At 40.2% G+C, this 18984-nt stretch overlaps 2 long non-coding RNA genes and 1 pseudogene across 2 annotated transcripts; all 3 read left to right on the top strand.

The window, feature by feature from the left end:
- Positions 1-3258: 3258 nt before the first annotated feature.
- LOC121144117 lies at positions 3259-6565 on the top strand. The gene is made up of 3 exons (XR_005881433.1): positions 3259-3500; positions 3589-3662; positions 4614-6565. It is a non-coding gene; the product is annotated as an uncharacterized LOC121144117 (long non-coding RNA).
- Positions 6566-10797: 4232 nt separating this feature from the next.
- Positions 10798-12409, top strand: LOC121144116 (annotated as a pseudogene).
- Positions 12410-15318: 2909 nt separating this feature from the next.
- Positions 15319-17945, top strand: LOC121144131. Its single transcript, XR_005881435.1, has 2 exons — positions 15319-17187; positions 17679-17945. It is a non-coding gene; the product is annotated as an uncharacterized LOC121144131 (long non-coding RNA).
- Positions 17946-18984: the final 1039 nt, after the last annotated feature.

Raw genomic sequence — 18984 nt, 5'->3', positions numbered from 1 at the left:
AGTTCTGAAAAGACTTACTCTGTGACTATACAATTTTTAAGTTATAGCTATATTATATATTATACCTTTACAAATTAAAACTAATCATGTTCCAGTATATGTACCTCATAAAATGAAACCATTGTTTGCATATTGCAACATAAAATATATCACAGTTGTATCACAAAATCCTATATGACTAGGGGCTATAGAAAATTCCAATGACACCTTAAAAGAAATGCTTAATGAGCATAAAGAGGTAATAAGACCCCAGAGATAGATTACACAGTGCTTTATTAACTTTATTTTAAAAATATTTTAACTTGAATTTTTCACCTTTCTTTTTATTTATTTATCCTTTGTGTCTTTTATATAAGGCCTCCTGATTCTACCTATTGTACCCAAACATAAAACAAAATAATATTTAAGAGAAAAAAGGAAATAAAAGAAAGAAGAGGAAAATTTTGCCATGGAAGCTGCAGTGTATGGATACTGCAGTGAGTCCTGCAGGAAATTCCTTTATCCATATATTGCAAAGAAGGTTTGAGGTTCCTGGTCTCTGCTACACCATCAGCACTGGTTGCTCACTGGGACTCTTCCTGGATATTCTGTTGTTGCCCTTTTGCATGGAGATCCCACAGCTCTGCATCTGTAGGAATGACCCCCCCCCACACACATGTACACACTGGGCTCCAGTAGGTCACAGATGGGGTGGATTTTGGGTGAGGGGAACACCAACATATAACCTTGGTTCTGGGCCTGGGTAATTGCAGGATTGGTCAGCCTGCCTGCTCTCCCTGTCTTCACAAGCACAGTGAGCTCTCCAGCATTGCCTTGGCTAGTTTACCCCTGGCAGTGATGAGCAAGGGTCAGGGACAGTTCTCCATCTTTCTTATCCTGTGGATCAATTCTCCCACACCTAAATCTTCAGGGCCAGCTCTACCGTGTTGCTCAGTTGAGGTGTAGGGACCATTTTCCCAAGTGCTTCAGCTGATGAGGGCCAGGGAAAGCTCTCCAGCTCTTATGATCTCAGGACCAGCTCTCCCACCCATCCCAGGCATCTCTCCCTGCACCCAGGCTGGCACCTGAAAGATGAGTGATGGGGTCAGCTCTCCCATGCTCACAACATTGAGGCTGGCTCACCCCCACATCTACCACAGGGTGAGCTCTCCTGCCCTGCCCAGATGAGGGACGGGGTTCATTTTCTTGAGTGCTGCAGCCGGTAAGGGGGAGGGTCAGCTCACTCATCTGTCACAGGTGGTAAGGAGCAAGGGGTGAGGGTGTAATCTTTACCCCACCCATACAGCTGCATGACTAATGTGTAGTGGGGATAGCTCTCCTGTGTTCACAACTTAGGGGCTCACTCACCCACAGCTCTGCCTACAGGGCTGACTTTATTGTGTTGCCTAGGTGAGATGCAGGACCTTCTCTCTTGAAAGTTGAAGCTGGTAGGAGGCAGGGACAGCTCTCCTACCTGCCTCAGGCACTAACAGGGTGTATTTCTCCCCCACCCATGCAGTCACATGACAGATGAGGGGTTGAGCTAGGTCTCCCACACTTGCATTCTTGGCTTTTCTCACCTGTGCCCTCATCAGCAGGGTCAGCTCCATTGTGCTGCCCAGATGAGTTGCAGGGCTGCTTTTCTGAGTGTTGCAGCTGGTAAAGGGGGCTTTATTAACTTTAAATTTTTAAGTGCTAATGAGAAAGAACTACAACTGTGGGGAAACTTTTGATAGTAAACCAAACCAAACCAAACCAAACCGAAACAACAAGTTGCTGAATTAAATCATCCTGTATATTTTAAAGAGGTGTTGACCTCAGAATGGAAACAGGGATATGTGTTACGTTGTGGAAGAGGTTTTGCTTTGGTTTCCATAGGAAATGAAAAACCGAGGATGCCATTAAGGTTCATAAAGATTAGCTTTGAAGAGGAGAGACCTCCTGAACTTATAAAAACTAACAAATGCCTTTAATTTGATCAGGGATGGAAAAAATATTCCTGAGTGATAATTTACCAAAGGTACACTTGCCGTACTTGCATGAAATAAAAAGTTTTTTTTTTAAACCACGTGTATTAATTCCATGTTAGAATGTTAAATTGAAGATTGTCACATCACCCACACCACCTTGGACATCAGTTTTTGAGTTTTCTTCTTAAGTAAAAAGGATTTATTTTTTAGTTTGGCAATTAAGCCACAGTTAAGAGATTTAAAATGTTTTAAGTAATCAAAGGATTACTACAGTTCAAACTTGTTTTTTATATCTCTAAGAGTTGGAATGATTTGGAAGTAAGATAAAATATTTGAGCAGGATAGTGGTGGCACATGCCTTGAATCCCAAAATTTTGGAGGCAGAGGCAGGCACATAAGAGCTACAGTGATTTAAATTTAAAGCCCCTTGCAAAAGGCAGGCTGAAATTCATAATGTATGCCCCTTGAGATCTAAAGACATGCTAGCCTCAAATTTTTATATAAAGAGATAGGGGATGCAGGTATATTTATCCACACGTACTAAGGTATATTTAATTTCAAATTTTCAAAAGAATTTTTAAATGAAAGGTATTACTTTTTGTGCTTTTAAAAAAATGTCCTAAGAAAGATATGATTAGAGTTGGGGCAGGGTTTATTTTTTTATCTTTCTAGGAGATTAAAAGCATCCAAACTAAGGAATCCAGAGACATCTGAATAAGTGAAACATCTGAAAAAAAGGGATGGATTGTCAAGAGAAAACGTCTCAAACAAAAGTAAATTGGCCTAATGGTATTTCCTGCCTCCAACAAGGTAGAATTTACTAAATCTTCTCAAACGCTTGTTTCTGCTGCCCTCTACAGACTTTAAGTGGCAAATGGTCTTTATGTGATCTCAATTCAATTAAAAATTAAAGCTGGCTTTGGGACTGGAGTGTGGATTTCTCCTTCTCTAAACCCACACATGATTGTTAAAGAAAAACCCAAATCTCTGTCTCATATCAGAAGAGCCATCTGGTATGGGACAGAAGAAAACACAAAATAAAAGGACTCATCTCATAATCTTCTGATTTCCATTTGACTCTTTAAAAACTTTTCTTAAGGCATAAATATTATCTCAAAATCTGCAAGATTATTTTGTACATATAAACTTTCTATCATGATAGTAGTGGTCACAGAGAATAATAAGCTTCATCCAGCTTTCTGTATGCATCTTCAGGTTGAGTCTTAAGCAGGCAACTAGGAACTAAGGTTGTGTACACCAGATGTACTTAATAGATTGTGGCCCTTTAGCCTTTCAGAGATTTGCTAAATATGGTATTTAAAATATTTGATTTTTGCAGTGAAACATAACCATTTCTAGAAGTGACCTTTGAGGTCTCCAAGAAGATGATGGTGCCCTACAACAATGAATCCACCTGGATTGTGGTAATTCCACTAAGCTAGCTGCCAGACAACACCCAAAGATCATCTTTGAACTACAAACTGCTCAGGACAACTTCAAAGTGGTTAGTTGAGATGGTCCTGCCTCAAGACTATTCTATCAAGATGCCCAGTTAAGTACTTTCTCACCACACAGAGACTTGACAACAGATGCTACAGTGTGTTCCTTCAGGACTTGACCATTATCCTTATTTTCACAGGGTTACCTAAAGGTGTCATCAGCCCAAGACAATAAGAAGCAATTTTAAGAACACGATTCCCACATTCACTGGAGGTGGGTTGGGTAATTTTTATTTGTTCAGTGGGTTGTGGATATTTGTCATCGTTTGGGGGTGGGTGTTGGTTACAAGTTGTTATTGGTCATGGTCAGAGAGGAAACCAAAGAAAGTTAGATTGGGGATTTTCTTCCTTCCTTCTTTCCTTCCTTCCTTCCTTCCTTCCTTCCTTCCTTCCTTCCTTCCTTCTTTCTTTCTTTCCTTCCTTCTTTCCTCCTTTCTTTCTTTCTGATCTAGTGTGGGTAAAAAAAGGGGGATAATGGAGGAAAAGTTAATGACAGCATAAAAGTGTAGATTATTGAATCTAATTTTAAATTAAAAGCAGTTACTAATCTCAAACATTTTACATTGGTATGGAGTTTTGTATTTTGATGCAAATTTCAGGTTACTTTTGTTACAACATACTGTGTATATGATTCTACTTTTATTTAATATTTCTCCTAGTATCTTTAAGGCTTGATAACTTTTTTTTATTATTGTTGTTGACTTTTTAAGTGCTGATTAGTATCTCACTGTTTAGCTCTTCCAGTGTTCATTTATTTACTTACCTACTAAAGGAAACATTGGTTGTCAATAATTTTGGCAATTATAAATGTCTGATATGCAGCTGTATGTAGATTTTATGGTGATATATGTTTTAAACTTCCTTGGCAACAAACCAAGAGGAAAATTACTAGGTCATGTGATAAGAATGTGTCCTGATCCTCTTGCCTTTGCCTGTCAAGTGATTGGGAATGCAGATGTGGCACCATGCAGAGTGGTTTAGTATTTTCTAAAGTGGCTATAATATTTTACATTCACTTGAGAAATGAAGAAGGGCCTTTTGACCCTAATCGTTTGTATTTGGTGTTGTCAATGTTTTGAATTTTTTCACTCTTTAAGAATGTGTGGTGGTATTTCATTGTTATTTTAATTTTTCTGATGACATAATTTCATATGCTTATTTATAGACTTTTGATTTTAAGATAAACTAGACTACTGGATAGCGTACTCCAACAAAATGGGAAGTGAAGAACATTAAAATAAGAAAAATGGAAAAATGAGATCCAGGAAACAGCAGTCTTATGCATAAGAAAACAGAAGGAATTCCTGGAATGATGGCAAAGCAGAGTCCTAGGGTGATGGACAGTGTTTGGCTGATGTGCAAGATGCCAAGTAGAAGAAGAATGAAAATCTCAGGAAGGCCTCCAGGGAAAAATGGTGGTTTTTAATCATGCTAGCCTTTGGAATGATGAAATTTATGAAATAGTGTGGGAAATTTATGAAAATCATGCAAGAATTAGCAATAGTAAAACAAAGGCAAACCCCTCCCCCAAACAGCAATTATATGCTTCAGAGAAAACAAAACAAAAATAAAATGAAGTATAGTCAAAATGTCTCATGATTATCAGTTTAGAATGACATTTACACAGATTAAATATCATGGTCATTTAGACTTACTTTAACTAAAGGCATCATTGTAAAATGAGGCAATGGGCTGCATAAGGAAAGGGGGAAGTTTGGAACAAGCTGTTATTTTTGTCATTATAGATCAAGAGTCAGTGGCCTAGCCTGATCTGCTTAAAGAAACATATGCACATTAAGGAATTTATATTCTAAAGAAAAAGTAAGCATAAAGACTAAAAGTAGTGATAGATGATAGGAATAGGAAGAGAGAGGAGGCAATTAGATGATATGAATATATTTTGTCCCTCTGATACTTATGTCCACATTTAAATCCATTAGGAAAACTTTAAGTTGGTAGGGCTATGCTCATGAGTGTGTGTGTGTGTGTACATAATTTTTTATTTGGGATATGTGTATGTTCATGGGGGAATGAATGTGCCTAGGTATACATGTGAAGGTCAGAGGACAAATTTTGAGAATAAGTTCTCTCCCATTAGATGGGGGTTATGGTGATAACTCAGGTCATCAGGCTAGGTGGTAATTTCCTTTACTCACTGAGATATCTCACTGCCATACTCATATTAACGGGCCAATGGGAATCTCTAGAGAAGATCTGCCATAAAAGTTATTTTGGCTAGTTCTCTCTGAAGAGTTTCTGCACCCTGATAAACCTCTCCATTGATGCAGTAATCCAAATCAGACCAAATCATACCAAATTAGAAAAAGGTCCTCATTTAATGGGTAAAATGCTCCCAGATGATTCCTCCTCAACTCCCCCAAGAGAGGAGACAGGAAAGAGAGACTGAAAAACCCTTGTCTGTTTTTATTGGGGGGGGGAATTTAAATACCCCGTGGGAGTGGTCCTAGGTATCCCTGTGGGAGCCGCCCTGTTTGACAGGCTTTCTGGAATGGGATAAGGTTTGGATAGAGAGATGGGGGAGGGTTATTGAGGTGAAACTTCCATCAGAACATTACAGACTCTTTGGGTATATGGATGCCAGGAGCTGAGGTGGAGATTTCTTTAATTTTCTTTAATCTACATGCAATGCCTTATATTCCTCATGTCTCTGCTAGCAAGAAGGTCATTAGCACGCATGAGCCCTTGGCTTGGGCAGAAACATGTACCCAAATTAATGTTTTAATTTATAACTTTTTTATTCTATGACATTATGTCATAAGCAGCAGAAACCAGACTAAGACAAAGGCTTTCTCTCTTTTATAAATTATGTAGCCAGGTGGTGGTGGCATATGCCTTTAATCCCAGCACTTGAGAGGTAGAGGTAGATGGATCTCTGTGAGTTTGAGACCAACCTCAAACTACAAGAGCTAGTTCCAGGACAGCCTCCAAAGCCACAGAGAAACCCTGTCTCGAAAAACCAAAAAAAATTATGTATACGTTCCATTTTCATGAACATACACATTAACTTAATCAAGTAAAGTAAAATATATTAAATTAGAAATACTATTTAAAGCCGGACATTGGTGGCGCACACCTTTAATCCCAGCACTCGGGAGGCAGAGGCAGGTGGATCTCTGTGAGTTCGAGGCCAGCCTGGTCTACAGAGTGAGTTCCAGGACAGCCTCCAAAGCCACAGAGAAACCCTGTCTCGAAAAACCAAAAAAAAAAAAAAAAAAAAAAAAAAAAAGAAAAGAAAAAAAGAAATACTATTTAAAAATATTTAATTACCTTTGTAAAATGGGACCAAGCTGTGGGGTGAAACAGGCTCCCTTCAAATTGACTTGTATCGGGCACACACTAACAATAGGGACAGAGTGGAGACATATGTCATTGAGAAACCCCATGGCGGTTTTCTCTAAGTCAGATATTGTGCTGAGCAGTGTTCTTTACACTCGGACCTATCCCTAGTGATAGAGCTAGGAAGGACGACAATTTGCCTTCTGAGTCCTGGTGGTAATCTTTCTTCCTTATTCTCATGGAGCTTTGGGGAAGCAAGCAGTTTCTACTGATTAATAGGATGATGGTGGGATGGAAGTAGGAGAGCAGCTGTAAATGAATGAGCTAAGCCCAGAGTTCATACTTTTGTCTATATAAATAAAACAGACAGGGCCTCTAGTGCATCTTCATAGTGTGGAGCTAGAAGATTAAATTGGAAGGGGCAATTCTGTGTCAAAGACTTTGGAAGCCTTTATATCAGGACTCTGTAAAGGGCCAGGTCATGAATAGTTTAGACATTTGTGAGCTTATGCGCTGAAGATGGATGCTCCATATGCGCTGAAGATGGATGCTCCAATATTATAGAGGAACTTCTGGTGACTGTTCAGGTAGGGAGATGTCTCTGTCAATTTTAGTGTTTCTATATTTACTTCTGTGGTCTTTGATGGAGTTGAAGACAGATAGTTATAATTATAGTTTTCGCTAGCTATGATAAAAGATAAGTTACATATAAGACTTTAGACTTACACAGATAGGATAGATGATAAAATATTTTCTTTAAATTTTGCTAAATATTAATGGACAAAATATTGCGACTATAGTTCTTACTTGATAACTGTTTTGTTATATATAATTTGACCATGTTAAAATTAAAGCCTTTTTTTTTTTTAATTTAGACAGAAAAGAGGAGATGATGGGGGAAGTCCTTCTGTGTATATGTAAATAAAGCACTGCTGGCCAATAAGGAAGCAAGATAGGTGGGACTAAGAGGCTAGGAGAATTCTGGGAAATGTAGTGAAGAGAGTTGTCACCATGTGATCTTCCTGGGAAGAGAGGACACAAGTCTACATTCTTGGTAAGATAAGACCTTATAAAAATATATATTAGTAATTATGAGTTAATAATCAAGTCAGAGCTAGCAGATAAGAAACCAAGCAAATGGCCAACAGCTTTATAATTAATACAGTGTCTTGTGTGTTATTTGGGATTTCAGACAGCTCGGCAGGGCCCAGGGGGCAGGCAGGAAGACTACATGTTACATAGATGGCTTTAGGAACAACTGCATGCAGAGACCTTTGTTCACCTCGGGTCTGCCTTCCTTCTTCCCCTAGTCCAGCAAGAATTATATAGATTTTGGAAATGCAGACCTGTGTGAGATCAGACCTGAGAAATGTGAAATGGACAGATATGCATGCCAAGTTGAAATAGATTCTATAAAGTATAATGACAACTTAAAACACAATTAGTGCTTCTTTTAAAATGAAAAGAAAGATTCCTTTTGTTTGCATGAATATGTCAAGTAAAAATAAATGTATGATAAAGATAATAGTTTGGTGTCATAACTGCATAATGTATCCATATAATCTTACAGAGCTATGTTGGCTTTCAAGCACCATTTGTTCCATCATTTATATACTCTTTCATCAGTGACTTATTTAGAATTGATTGTGTGCCTAGCTGAAGAAAGAAATCACACTTTTTTTTGGTCAACCATTTTGTTTTATTAAATAGTTTGGACTTACCTTTCAGAAAACGAAATTCTCACTGATCCTGCTTTAAATCAAGTACATTCTGGTTTGAAATTTTGAGTTGTTTTTTTTTTTCAGTCATGTGATGGGGTGAGGCAATGGTCATTTGCACAAAACATGAGGCCTGGCAACTGTCGGCAGGTGAACTAAAAACCCTGTAAGAGGGTTTAAGACACTAACCACACTTCCAGAACAACTAGCCTGACAATGAGTAATATGCAGCTTGATGTGAAAATTAGAAAACTGGCAGATGAACCTGCAAGAGGGAAATTGAATTTCCAGAGAGATGAATGGGAGGGCTGTGAAGCTGAATACAGTTCATAAGATGCAAACCCATGCAGTGGAGTTTCAACTCTCCCTCACTCCACCCCGGCAAGTACGTTTTGTGTGCCTAATATTTATTTATTTATTGATAGGCAAAATATGAGCATTCTACAGTCCTGGCGTTTTATATCAAAATGGATAGGTTCAATATCAAGCAATGATGTGTTCAAAATGAAAGCCGCATTGCTGACTGTCTCAGACATTTATTAACACAGTTTTCTCCTTAACGGAATAAAACAGGTATTATCTCAGCAGATCCCATTGTGTGCGTGTGGGGGGGGGTGGTCTTTGGCAGATTTTCAGTTCCTTGGAGGAAGTTAAATGGAAAGCAAACCTGGGGAAAGTAGAGATACCCAGGAGATTGTGGAAAGGAAAGGAAAGCTCCCAGGTAGCAGTTTAACCAGGAGAATGCTTTCTGAAGTCCTAAAGGTGACTGTTAGCTTACTGCTCCCTTCCCTTATCTCCTCCATTGCCTATGGCATTAGCTTTTTGGTTTTGTTTCCAATCTTATTTTGCCTCTCTTAATGAACATTTTTGAGAAATAGACATGGCTTTTGCTTTCATGAGATATAACTTTATTCTGGACCTGAGAGTAGATGGGAAGGTATCATGTTTCGTTTTTTGGGGACTCTGTGCGAAAAAAAAAAAAAAGACTACAGTTCTGAAAGTCCATACTCAAATGGTATAAATTCATCATTACTGCTCCAGCCAGCACTGGATAAATGATACCACTACCTAAGTGATACAATGTGAGTTTGAATGTTTCATTGGATCAAATGAAATTCATCTTAAACTTATGCCCTTTTAAGTGATTGCTATCAGATTAATAACAGACACCACTTGCATATATATAATCTCAAGACATTAGTGGTTTTAAATGCAGTATTTTTCTTCACACTCCTGCCATACCAAATTAATTTCCACATGAGGGAGGAACCTGTTTTTTATTGAGGTGATTGGTTGGAACCTATAAAGATTGCATACTCAAGGGTTAGAGAAGTCTGTCTTTCTTTCTCTTCTATGGAAACTGGACTTGCTCTATCATTAGAATTAAAAGTTAATTAGTTTACACTGTCAAGTGATAGCGTAACAAGTTTCTCTATCAAATGGATCATAATTTTAATGTAGTGGCAAAAGAAATGGTTGTTTTATTAAGCATTTGAAATAAAACCAATGTGTTGTTAAAATTCCTTCCCAGGGAAAGATGTAAACGATATCTATCCCTCCTACTTGGAGACTAGGAGTTATTTTTCCTTGGAAGGCAGACAGATAGGGAGAGGGGCTGTGGCTGGGTGATGAAGGGGGCAAACTTCCAAGGTGGAGTCAGAACTCTTGAAGATGGCAGTGGTTTGGCTCAGAAGACAGTTCTGTACAACACCATCTGAGTGTGCTGCTGTAGCAAAGCAAGTGAGCGCATCACTAGCAGATTTCCGTTGATCTCACGGTCTACGTCTAATGCTCATGTTTACTCGGTATTGCAAGGAAGGCTGTGAAAATTGGAGAGACTGCTAACTTGGTTTAATGGAATTATAGCCTTACTCTCCAAGGCTGTTATATTCCAAGGGGGGAAAAAGCCACAGTTCTAGTCTAAGAAGAAGAACAAGACACAAGATAGACAATTCTCATTGTTTGCCAAATAAGTATAAACAAGGAAGAAGTACAAGTTCTCCATGTGGATATCCAGGTATTTCTTTAAGTTCTAGGCCTCAGATTAAATGTTCGAGAAACATCTGTTCTGTCTCTTTTTTCAGCTGGTAAGTGACTATTAAGCAGCCTCTGCCTCATTCTTCCAGCCTTCCACTGCTCAAAAAGGTTCTTTAGTGGTAAGGAGGGGAGTCATTTCACCATCACTTGGAAGAATCTCTCAGAGGCTACAAGAATGAATGGTTTGTATTGAAATGGGACTTTGGAGTTTTAGTTTTAAAGATACTATGGAAATGTGAGAGTCTGTAGTTTATTAGGCTGGCCTAGGATATGCAAGACAGTTCTATGAAAGCATTTTCTTTGGTAGACACTATCTGTTTGCCCAACTCCTCAACCAAGTTAACAGTCTGTTTTCTCCTGATATCTCCTGCTGGAGAAAACATCCAAGAACTCACATGGGCAAGGTTTCTGCTCCTTTCTGATCTTCACCCGTTCCATTAGCAGCCATCTTGCTTTGCATGTTCGGAGAAATTTAACCTCTAAAAGCTAACCCCAGGGCAGGTTCTCTTACATCGACCACCTAAGAGTCATGCTGTAAAAAGCAACACCTCCTCCTCACCTCCACCATCCTCGCAACAACCACAGAGCAGCAAACATGCCTGAGTGCATCTCCATCCATGTTGGCCAGTCTGGTGTCCAGATCGGCAATGCCTGCTGGGAACTCTACTGCCTGGAACATGGCATCCGGCCCGACGGCCAGATGCCAAGTGGCAAGACCGTTGGGGGAGGAGATGACTCCTTCAACACCTTCTTCATTGAAACAGGCGCTGGCAAACATGTGCCCCCGGGCTGTGTTGGTAGACCTGGAACCCACAGTTATTGACAAAATTCGCACTGGTACCCACTGCCAGCTCTTCCACCCTGAACAGCTCATCACAGGCAAGGAAGATGCTGCCAATTATTATGTCTGTGGCCACTACACCATTGGCAAGGAGATCATTGATCTTGTCTTGGACAGAATTCATAAGCTGGCTGACCAGTGCACAGGGCTTCAGGGCTTCTTGGCTTTCCACAGCTTTGGCGGGAGAATTGGCTCTGGGTCTCTCTGTTGATTATGGAAAGAAGTCCAAGCTGGAGGTCTCCATCTACCCAGCCACCCAGGTGTCCACCACTGTGGTTGAGCACTACAAATCCATCCTCACCACCCACACCACGCTCGCTGGAGCACTCTGTGCCTTTTTGGTAGACAACAAGGCCATCTATGACATCTGTCAGAGAAACCTTGATATTGAGTGCCCCACTTACACTAACATAAATAGGTTGATATGTCAAATTGTGATTTCCATACCTGCATCCCTCAGATTTGATGGGGCTCTGAATGTTGAACTGACAGAATTCCAGACCAACCTGGTACCCTGCCTTTGCATCCATTTCCCTCTGGCCACATATGCCCCTGTTATCTCTGCTGAGAAAGCCTACCATGAGCAGCTTTCTGTAGCAGAGATCACCAATGCTTGCTTTGAGCCAGCCAACCAGATGGTGAAATGTCACCCTTGCCATGGTAAATACATGGCTTGCTGCCTGCTGTACCGTGGAGATGTGGTTCCCAAAGATGTCAATGCTGCCATCAAGACCAGGCGTACCATCCAGTTTGTGGACTGGCTTCAAGGTTTGGCATTAATTACCAGCCTCCCACTGTAGTACCAGGTGGAGACCTTGCCAGTGTCCAGAGAGCTGTGTGCATGCTGAGTAACACCACAGTCATTGCTGAGGCCTGGGCTTGCCTAGACCACAAGTTTGATCTTATGTATGCTAAGCATGCCTTTGTGCACTGGTATGTGGGTGAGGGTATGGAGGAGGGGGAGTTCTCTGAGGCCGATGAGGACATGACTGCCCTAGAGAAGGATTATGAGGAGGTGGTGTGGGTTCTGTTGAAGGAGAGGTTGAGGAAGAAGGAGAGGAATACTAAATTAATTGTCACAAAGATGCTGTGGTCTAATCAGATAATTTGTGTGTGACAATGTGTGCTTTCATACAGTTACAGACTTATGATTTAAAATATGAATGACTTGTCATAGACCCATGTCTTCCATTTCACTGATGGGTTTTAAATAAAACACTCTCTGTCTTTAAAAAAAAAGCTAACCCCAGGTTTTGGCCACCATGGTTGTAAGTTCTATATTGGTAACATGTTTAACTGTGTTCTTTGCTCGCCTACCTGGAAACAGTTTTTGAATGGATTTGAAGCTAGGGACTCAGTTGTATGGCTTTCCAGTGGTGAAGCCCTTGGAGACAGAGTTGGTGGAAAGCTCTTATCTAATGTCAAATGTGGGGAGCCGGGAGGCCTTGAGTGAATGTATATTGTTGTCAGGGAATAATACCTTAGATCCATGGGAATTGGCAAAGTCTTCCTCAGGTGAAGTTCACGGGCATGAGAAAACCTTCTTCTAGTCCAAGTATCAGTGTTTACCAACAGTTGATCAGTGAGCACAAAAACTAGCACCTGCAGCTTTCTTTTCAGCTTGTAGGATGATGGCAACCCAAACTGCTCTCTTACAGAGATCCTACCCAGAATAGCTAATAGCTTCTCTGATACTCGTGAACCCTTCCTCCCTGTACAACACATAGTAAACTTGACATAGTCCCAGGATGTTTTGTCATTGGTGCTACTTTATCAGAAGAGCATGCCCCATTTGACCCCAGCTTTTCTGTATGTGTGTCTGTCCTTTCTTCTTCCCTCATTGTCCCAGTCAGGTTTCCAGAATGTGCTTGCCAAGTGGTTAGAAGTTAAACCTTTTTGACAGTTCTGTGGGTCCTGTGGATTTCCCCAAAAGCCATTATTGCTGAAGTCAATAGAACTTACAATTTTTTCATCATTTTTTTAAAAAAAAGTTTAAAACAGTCTTTTCTCATTTTACATACGAATACCAGTTCCCTCTCCCTTCCCTCCTCCTGTTCCCCTCCTTCCCTCTGCCCCACCTCCATTCACTCCTCAGAAAGGGTAAAACTTCCCATTGGGAGTCAACAGAGTTTGACATATCACTTTCAGGCAGGACCAGGGCCCTCCCCACATATATCTAGGCTGAGTAAGGTATCTCTCCATAGGGAATGGACTCCAAGTTCATGTACTAGGGATAAATCCTGGTCCCACTGCCAGTGACCCCATAGACTGCACAAGCCCCCCAACTGACACTCACATTCAGAGGGCCTAGTTTGGTCCTATGCTGGCTCCCCAGCTGTTGTACTGAGGTCAGTGAGCTCCCACTAGCTCAGGTCAGATGTTTCTGTGGGTAGCCCCAGCATGGTCTTGCCCCCTTTGCTCATATTGTCTCTCTTCCCTCTCTTCAACTGGACTCTGGGAGTTTGGCCAAGTTCTTAGCTGTGATCTGTGTATCTACTTCCATCAGTTGCTGGATGAAGGCTTTATGATAGTAATTAAGGTAGTCATCAATCTGACTACAGGAGAAGGCCAGTTCAGGCACCCTCTCCATTAATTCTTTAGGTCTCAGCTGGGGTCATCCTTGTGAATTTCCCTAGTGCCGGATTTCTCTACTGCCCTCTAATGGCTCCATCAATTAAGATATCTCTTTCCTTGCTCTCCCTCTCTGTCCTTACCCCACTTACAATTTAATTTTTTTCTGCTTATACTGGCAGATACTGTTTCCTTATGGGTACCTTGGAGAAATTACAGGTTCCTGCATACCAGAATAAGGAATTGGACAGAGGCACATGGTTAGCAGTCAAAGCAAGGACAACTTGATAGAGACAAGATATACTCTAAGGAAGAAAGTGGTCCAGAGAAGGGGAGACTTAGGAAACTCAATGGCTCTAACTGTGTAAAGGGTTGGGGACTTTTGTTACATAACTAGGATTTTGGGCTATTCATGTAGCATTTGAGTCATTTGCCTAGCACAGGCTTTCTTTTTTTGTGTATGGTTCATCTGTTACGCGCAACATGTGTCTCATTAGCATCTTAAATCTCCACATTTTTGTGTGCATTTTAATATTTTAATGGGTCTGAGGTGTTTCTGCAACCATAGCAGTGGCTGAAGCTAATTATATTCTGCCTTGGGGAAAGATATTCTATCGTTTGTGTAGGGTCTCCTGGACATCATTCTCTGTCTTTTTTTTTTTGCCTTATTATCTTCAAAAATTTTTCCAGACATATAATTTTACTTTCTTCAGGGGCATTGCACAATGAAGACTAGGGAGAGTCACTCTGTCAAATTGCCTATAATGACGCAAATGTTTGGGTAAGGAGAGGGTATATGGCTAGTGAGGATGAGAAGGGTGTGACGGGGGCACATTGTGCACAGTGTTTCAAGACACTGCATATTCTTTTCCATCTGTGAGCTGTCATCTTCCCACTTGTGAATTAATAGTTATGCACAACAGCATCTGAATGCTTCTATTATCCAAATGACAAGACTATGGATCTTCTGCCTGTTAGAGATGAACTCACAGCATGGGCATAAGGGAGTCTTTACATTTTCAGCTCTGAGTTCAGTAGGTCCTTTGGCTCAATAATGAACGTGATGATAATCATATAACTAAGTAATAGCAGTGCTGGCAATATTCACTGTTGCTTGCAGGTACTCCAGGGATATTGCACAATTTCCTTCCTTGAGGTGAAATCTCATGCCCATTTTTTACAGAGACAAGTATGAAGATGAAGGGAGAATAGTTACATTCAATATTTCACATCTAGTAAAAAAAAATCAACCATCTCATGTCAACCATGAGATAAAGACCACGTAATTCCCATAATCTCTAAGGATCAGAAGTTTATCTACAAGAACCACAACACACTTCACATTACATTTATAGTGCTGAGAAGATTTAGATTCCCTTCTCATCCGCAAGTAACTTCTTAGAGAAACAGGTAAAAGGATATCCCTAGAAATGTTATTTTTTTTAGTTATTTGCTAGTGATAGGTTGTATGTCTGTATTTGCATATTTTGGAAATACTGAAACTTACATGTGACTATTTTTTTAATTTAAGTTACAGCTTTTGCAAAGAGTCAGTTTGGTACCAATCCTTTTGGAAAGCAGGTATCAAAGTTGGACTCTGGCATGTTCTTTGCAAGGGAGATGCAGTATGTATGTATGTATGTATGTATGCATGCATGTATATGTATGTTCTTCAGGTCAATTTTGGAAAGGTTCAATTAGCTCTGTAACAGCAAATAAGAAAGCAGACACATCCTGGGGGGCAGATATGTATGTAAAAGAACAAAGAGAGAGAGACTGCAATGTCCCCCGAAGGGGACAGAAAATAGGAGCATAATGTTGCCTAATGCAATACTTACTAATGCAATGGAAAAAATTCATACAAATAGTTTCTATTTCTCTATCTTCCTGTTAAACAGGAATCTTCTGATGATGTGACAAATGAACCCATCTCCAAATTATGCTATCCATTAGACCTTTGTCAGAATCAGGGACTTTTTGTAATTTGGCTTCCCAGTTTACTTTTGGGTATTTTTTCCTTTAAATTTTGCACATTTGAACTCAAGTTCTAAGCCACTCTTGATGCTAAAATTAGTCAGATGAAACAGATTTTTCCAGGGAAATGGACCATATTACTTTCAAAATTCATCATTTGTCTTAGACCTCTATCAATTTTGTCAATTTTCAATCTCTCTTTCTAGACAACTCTAGCATGTGTCAAGTTGATATAAAACTAACCTGCACAATCCTTTTCAACTTGAGATACAAGATAACTATTGAGCCATAACCTTTCTTTTCTTGATCTTCCACAAGATCTCATAGTAATATCATAATATAAAACATTTCAGCTTAAAAAAAACCAAGTCTTTAAAAATTCAAACATCTTAAAGTTCAATCTCTTTGAAATATCAAATCTAGATAAAACTCCACAGTCCCTTTAAAATTGCAAGCTCTAAAATTACAAAGTCTCTTTAACTGGGCTCCTGTAAATTCAAAGTGAGTCAAACACTTTGTTTTCTTTCTTTTTTCCCTGCCTCCATTTTTAGGAGCTCACTCTCAAACTCATACAGAGATCAGTCTGCCCCTGCCTCTTGAGTGCTGGGATTCAAAACATGTGCTATCACTCCATGGCTGCATTTTCTTATCCCTCCATGGCTGCATTTTCTTATTCCAAGAGGGAATAAGCAAGGACAGTCACAATCAAATTAAAGCAAGAACAAAGTCCAACAGTATAAATCTCAGTGTCATATTTCTAGGACTCGTGATCTACTCTGTTCCAAAGGGCTTCTCACCACCTCGGTAGTATGTTTCCTAGACTCAAGTAATCTAAACTCTCCATATGCTGCTTTTCTTGGTGGTCCCATGATACTGGTATATTCAAAATTCTGGGTTTTCCTGCAGCAACTGGGCTGTAGTTTGACTAATAGCCTCTCCTGAGCTCTGTTCAGGCACTGACCCTGCCACGTGGTGCTAAGTCTCAACTCTCCATGACCCCTTTAATCCTAAGGATCTTACTGTAGTGGAGGCCGTACCTTCCTTCACCAGTGGTCTTTCTGGGTCTTTTCTAGGTACTTCAGCCCAGCTTCTGTCAATGACCTTTGAATGCCCTCAAAACCAGTACTGAAAACCTGGGAAATGTATTCATTATCAAGTTCACCTGGCAGCACAAGGTCAGCCTTGACCTCTTCCAGAACACAGCCTCGGTGTGCTAATCCTGAGGAAACATTTTCCAGAAGATTTTTGCCTCAATGATGCTGGTCTCTTCTTAATCACATCTGATTCTTAAGCCTCAGCTGGTTAGTATCAATTGTTCCAGCAAAGTAAAAGTTTCACTTTAGTGATTTTTAGTTCCAAGCATCACACGAATGGCCCCAATAGAGTTCTTACTTCCCTCTGAAGCTTCACAAGCCAGTTCTCTTTGAATTGCTCCCAATATTCTTATCTTCCAAGCTCCCATAGAGGACCCAATAGCTTTTTCAGCACAATGGTTAAATGTCACCGTAATCTTCCCTAGAATATATGCTCAGGCCTGTCGCAGAAATATCTTCTGATCTAGTATCAATTTTTATCTTAGGGTTTCTATTAATGTGAGAAAACACCATAATCAAAAGCATCTTGGGGAGGAAGTGGTTTATTTCAGCATGTAGATCCATATCACAGCTCATCACGGAGGGAATTTGGAGAAGAAACAGGACAGGATTCTGAAGGCAGGGTCTTACTCAGAGGCTCGGAGAAACGCCGCTTATCGTCTGGTTTCTCAAGGCTTGCTCCGCCTGTTTTCTTACAGCACACAGGGCAACCGGCTCAACGGTGGCACCATCCCCAGTGAACTGGGCCCTCCCACACCAATCATCAATCAAGAAAATGTGCTTGCCATCAGGCAGATCATACAGGTGTATTTTCTCAGTTGTGCATTCTTCTTTACCAATGACACCAGGAACAGCAAGAATCGACTGAGCTGCCCGCGACAACAGCAGCAACATTGTGGGGCCAGATTCAGGGTTTCATTTCTACCATAGAAGCTGTGATGCTGAATTAAACTCTGCTCCAAGAACTGACCTATGAATTTTCTTCTTGACTGTTAAGTTTCTGACTCAGGTTAAATGGCTCTGAGCGCTTGGAAATTTTGGGAATTTACATTTTCAATGATTTCTTCCTTCCATTTTCTTCCTCTCTACCCTTTCTTTCCTTCTTTTCCTTTCTACCGAAACCAAGGAGACAAACAGCTAGGTCAGATTCTCTGCTGTTGCCAGGCACTTGACTCTCTTAGACCTCACCTAAGAATGTCTGTGCATTTTGACACCTCCTTATTATATTGTGGACTTCTTGAAGACTGGGCTATGTCTTAGAATCCTTTCTTTTTCACTCACATCACCGAATATTGAACCATGGACACTTTTGACTCCAAAAGTAATAGATGTCAAAATAGCTTATAAATGAGTAAATAAGCAACTGATAAGTAAATAATAAGTAACTAATTAGTGAATACTATTTGTCAAAGTAGAGAAAAAATAGTAGCTTTTGAAATGGCATGCAGTTTCACCAGAACTTCAAGAGTTGGGTATTTCTGTGTTAAAAGGACCATCCACAGAAGATATATGAAACTCGAAGGCAGCACAACAGGCAGACATAGAGATATAACATTTAGTGTTGAAGGAAAAATACTACATGCAGGAGTCGCAGTGAGCTGCAGTGGTGACTGTGGGATATGGGAAAAGTTTATCCATCCTTAACTGTATGCTTATATGTAGAATCTGCCTTGGGTGAAGCTCCTTCAAAAGAATTACAAGAATCCAAACCTTAAGAGTCTAATGCTGGCTTCTATAGTCTTGACTCCACCAAACTTTACGGTAGATGGCTGACCCTGGGCATCACTTGTTTTGGGTGGGGCCTGTGTTTCTCTGTCTCAAAGTTAGTTTATAATAATATTTTTGCTTCATTTGATAGCTGAGTCAAATAAAGGTAATAAGCAGTTTGGAAGTGAAGGAGGGAGAGTTAGGGATAGATTAGTAGGTAAGCGAGAGAGAAAGTATTAAGTGGGGAGGAAGAGTAAATGGTGCAACGGAGTCAGAACCTGCCATATGGCTCTGTAG

This window comes from Mesocricetus auratus, unplaced genomic scaffold, assembly GCF_017639785.1.
Source record: "Mesocricetus auratus isolate SY011 unplaced genomic scaffold, BCM_Maur_2.0 Super-Scaffold_100014, whole genome shotgun sequence".
NCBI lineage: Eukaryota > Metazoa > Chordata > Mammalia > Rodentia > Cricetidae > Mesocricetus > Mesocricetus auratus.
This window is presented reverse-complemented; position numbering and strand designations above follow the sequence as displayed.